The sequence below is a fragment of the Nicotiana tabacum genome, chromosome 13 (assembly GCF_000715075.1).
Source record: "Nicotiana tabacum cultivar K326 chromosome 13, ASM71507v2, whole genome shotgun sequence".
Lineage (NCBI taxonomy): Eukaryota > Viridiplantae > Streptophyta > Magnoliopsida > Solanales > Solanaceae > Nicotiana > Nicotiana tabacum.
In genome coordinates this window covers 108,182,302-108,186,475 of record NC_134092.1, presented here as the reverse complement: position 1 = coordinate 108,186,475, position 4,174 = coordinate 108,182,302, and positions in this window count along the sequence as shown.

Here is a 4,174-nt window from a genome sequence, read left to right as displayed (position 1 = left end):
CATAAAGGGACCTCGTCCCTAATCAAGGAACACTACAATTACTACAAAGCAACAAGACAAGCCAAATAAATAACAGTTAAAGAGTACAAGTAAAACAAATAAGGAAAGTAGCAATTAATCTTGGAAGCATGGGAGAAACTAAAATTTTAATACGAGAATAATAAGTGACAAGTAGCAAGTTAAAACATAGGAAGCAATTAACGCATGTAACAGTTAAGACATGGAATAAAATAATTAATGAAATACGGGAAAGCGCGGAAACAAGTAATTTGACGGCGTATATACACTCGTCACCGCGCATATACACCGCTACACATGTAATTCACATAGCACATAGCTCAAGGGTTCCTAATTCCCTCAAATCAAGGTTAGACCCAACACTTACCTCGCTTCGCAAGCAAATCAAAGCTCAACCGGGGCCTTTCCTCTAAAATACGCCTTTAAACCAATCGAATCTAACCAAAATTGTCTCAATAACATCAATAATGCTAAGGAAATCAATTACAATACATAAAATTAAGATCTTTACACTTTTCCCAAAAAGTTAAACCCGGGCTCGCTTGGTCAAAACCCGAGATTCGGACCAAAACCAAATTACCCATTCATCTTCAAGCCCGATTATGTGATTAGGTTTGAAATCCGACTTCAATTTGAGGTCTAAATCTCAATTTTACAAAACCCCACAATTCTTCCCAAATCCCTAATTTTCTTCCATGAAAGAACATTGGTTAAGGTTAGAAATTAATGGGTGTTGATGGAAATGGAAAAAAACAAGCTAAAGTATACTAAACTATGAAAGGGTGATGAAATTTCTCTTCAAAATCGCCTCTAGGCCGAGCTCTAATGAAAGGATGGTGAAACATGGGTGAAATATCAATTTTTGGAAGTTTAAATGACTGGGCGTTAGGTGTTAATCGCGTTTGCAAGACACCTGACACTTTCGCGAAGGGCACTGCCCAGTTGGCTTACGCGATTGTGACAAACTCTACGCGTTCACGTAGACTTAGCCCACCTCACCTTCGCGTTCGCGTAGAGTAAGAGTTCCATTCCCAACCCATGCTTCCTATCAGTACGCATTCGCGATGGAGTGGCCCCGTTCGCGAATGGCCGACCCCCCACTGCTCCGCGTTCACGACCCAAACCTCGCATTCTTGATGAGAAAATTCCTCCCCAGCTCAAATTACTCTTCGCGATCGCGAAGAAGATCACACCACATGATAGTAGAAGCCAAAACCGGCAATTGTTTTCTAAGTTCAAACGATCTGTAGCCTTTCCGAAACTAACCCGAGCCCCTCGGGTTCCAAACCAAACATGCACACAAGTGTAATAACATCATACGAACTCATTCACTCGCGCGATCAAAACATCAAAATAACACTTAGAACCATGAATCGGACACCAAAACAATTGAAATTTTCAAAGAAACTCAAGAACATGAAATTTTACAAACGGACGTCCGAATCACGTCAAATCAACTTCGTTTTGCACCAAATTTTACAGGCAAGTGATAAATACTAAAATGAACCTATACCAAGTTCCAAAATAAGAATCCGAACCCGGTAGCAATAAAGTCAACCTACGGTCAAACTTAGGAATTCTTTAAGGCTTTAAATTTCTAGTTTTCCACAAATTACGTTAAATCAAGCTAGGGACTTTCGAATTTGGTTCCGAGCATATGCCCATGTCCCCAATCACGATACGAATCCACCGGGACCGTCAAAACACCGATTCAGGTTTGTTTACACAAAATATTGACCATAGTCAACTCAAATGAGATTTAAGGCACGATTTCACATTTTTATCTATTTTCTCATAAAAACTGCCGAAAAAAGGCACGGACTGCACACGCAAATCAAGGAAGGCTAAATGGAGATATTCAAGGTCTTGGAACACTGAAATGAAGGGTAAAATTATAAGTGACTTATTGGGTCATCACATTCCCCACCTCTAAAACAAATGTTCGTCTTCGAACTGACATAGAAAGGTACCTAGATTGGTGAAAAGGTACAGATATCTACTCCGCATGTTCGACTCAGACTCCCACACGGCTGCCTCGATCGGATGACCTCTCCACTGTATTCGAATTGAAGGATAACTCTTAGACCTCAACTACCGGACCTACCTGGCTAGAATAGCCACCGACTCCTCCTCATAAGTCAGATCCTTGTCTAGTTGGACTGAGCTGAAGTCTAACACATGGTATGGATCACCGTGATACTTCCGAAACATGGACACATGGAACACCAGATGGATTGTTTATAAACTAGGTGGCAATGCCAGCCTGTAGGCCATCTCACCCACTCTCTTAAGAATCTCAAAGGGTCTGATGTACCTTTGGCTCAACTTGCCCTTCTTTCGAACCTCATCACACCCTTCATGGGTGAAACCCAAAGCAATACCCTCTCTCCAACCATAAATGCAACATCACGAACTCTACGGTCGGCTTAACTCTTCTGCCTAGACTGAGTGGTGTGAAGTCGATCCTGAATAATCTTGACCTTATCCAAGGCATCATGTATCAAATCGGTACCCAACAACCCAGCCTCCCCAAGCTGGAACCATCCAATTGGCGAACGACATCTCCTCCCGTATAATGCCTCATAAGGAACCATCTGAATGCTCGACTGGTAGTTGTTGTTGTAGGCAAACTCTATAAGCGGCAAGAACTGATCCCAAGAACCCCCCCCCAAATCCATAATGCAAGAGTGAAACATACCCTCCAATATCTGAATAGTGCGCTCGGACTGTCCGTCCGTCTGGGGGTGAAATGATGTACTCAACTCAACCCATGTGCCCAACTCATATTGTACGACCCTCCAAAAATGCGAGGTGAAGTGCGTACCTCGATTATAAATGTTAGACATGAGCACACCGTGAAGACGGATGATCTCGCAGATGTATATCTCAGCTAACCGCTCTGAAGAATAGGTAACTGCCACTAGAATAAAATGTGCCAACTTGGTCAACCTGTCCACAATGACCTATACTGCGTCGAACTTCTTCTGAGTCCGTGGGAGTCCAACAACAAAATCCATAGTGATACGCCCCACTTCCACTCAAGAATCTCTAGCCTCTGAAGCAAACCACCATGCCTCTGATGCTCGTACTTTACTTGCTGACAATTTAGATATCGAGCTACATATGCAACTATATCCTTCTTCATCATCCTCCACTAATAATGCTGCCGAAAGTCCTGATACATCTTGGCGGAACCCGGATGAATAGAATACCGAGAACTGTGGGCCTCCTTAAGAATCAACTCACGAATCCCATCCACATTGGGCACACAAATACGACCCTGCATCTGCAAAACCCCATCATCTCTAACAGTAACCTACTTGGCACCACCGTACCGCACCGTGTCCTTAAGGAAAAGCAAATAGGTGTCATCATATTGACGCTCTCTGATGCGCTCATACAAGGAAGACCGAGCGACTGTGCAAACTAGAATGCGACTGGGCTCTAAAACATCTAACCTCACGAACTGATTGGCCAAAGCCTGAACATATGCAGCAAGAGGCCTCTCACTAACTGGAATATACACAAGGCTACCCATGCCCACAGCCTTCCTACTCAAGGCATCGGCCACCACATTGGCCTTCCCGTGATGATACAAAATAGTAATATCATAGTCTTTTAACAGCTCCAACCACCTCCTCTGCCTCAAGTTGAGATCTTTTTGCTTGAACAAATACTGTAGACTCCGATGATCCGTGAATACCTCGCACGACACGTCGTAAAGATAGTGCCTCCAAATCTTCAGCGCATAAACAATGGCTGATAATTCTAAGTCATGAACATGGTAATTCTTCTCGTGAACCTTCAACTGCCGCGATGCGTATGTAATCACCTTGCCATCCTGCATCAATACTGCACCAAGCCTATTACGAGATGCATCACAATACACCATGTAGGATCCTGAACCTGTAGGCAACACAACACTGGCGCCGTAGTTAAAGCAGTCTTGAGCTTCTAAAATCTCGACTCATACTCATCCAGCCATCTGAATGGGGCACCGTTCTGGATCAATCTAGTCAATGAGGCTGCTATGGATGAAAACTTCTCCATGAACCGGCGATAATAACCCGCCAAACCCAGGAAACTCTGGATCTCTATAGCTGAAGTAGGTCTAGGCCAGTTCTGAACTGCCTCAATCTTCTTAGGATCCACCTTT